The following is a 730-nucleotide window of genomic DNA, read 5'->3' as shown; positions in this document are numbered from 1 at the left end:
AGAGAATAAAGAAAGAAAGAAAGAGAAAAGAGAGAAAAGAGGAAGAAAGAAAAGAGAGAAAGAGATGTAATAAAAAGGTTGTTGTCATCTATAAGCATAGGATAATGTATTTTTACAGCAAAACCAAGCAGTGACCTCTGTTTCAGGTATCCGAGAATAACTTCTATGCAGCTGATTTACAATGGACTTTGCCTCTTAGTTTTTTTTTTTTATTTTTTTTTTCACGGAATTACACAAAAAAGCTTGATATGCATATAGAAATGTAGACAGATTTCTGGGCCTCAAACAAGAGCAATGAAACAAAAAACTCCCAGCTGTGGCCCTGAGCATTTCGCTGCTCTGGTGGTGAAACGATTAAGCATCCCACATAATTAGTCATGTTAATAACACTGAATGAATTAAAAACTTACAAAGGCAATAAATAAATAAGGTAAATGCTAGTACAGTTTTCAGAGTGAGTCAGAAGTGAAGACAGTTCTTAGTTGTCCTAAGAGATAACACTCGCGTATGTCAAACAATTTCCCTGCATGGTCTTCACCTTTCCTGATCACTGTTGTCCTTGAGGATCTGGACACCTCCATCACACCATTAGCAGCTCCAAGTGCCTGTCAATAAGAAAAGTAACCACGTCAAGTAGGAATTCTGCCACAATTATTAGGCATCACTCCTCACTAAAGTGAATTTGGACAATTTTTTGAGCCCATGGTATCCAGACACACATGCTATGCAC

This window comes from Anser cygnoides, chromosome 2 (genome assembly GCF_040182565.1).
Source record: "Anser cygnoides isolate HZ-2024a breed goose chromosome 2, Taihu_goose_T2T_genome, whole genome shotgun sequence".
Taxonomy (NCBI): Eukaryota; Metazoa; Chordata; class Aves; order Anseriformes; family Anatidae; genus Anser; species Anser cygnoides.
This window is presented reverse-complemented; position numbering follows the sequence as displayed.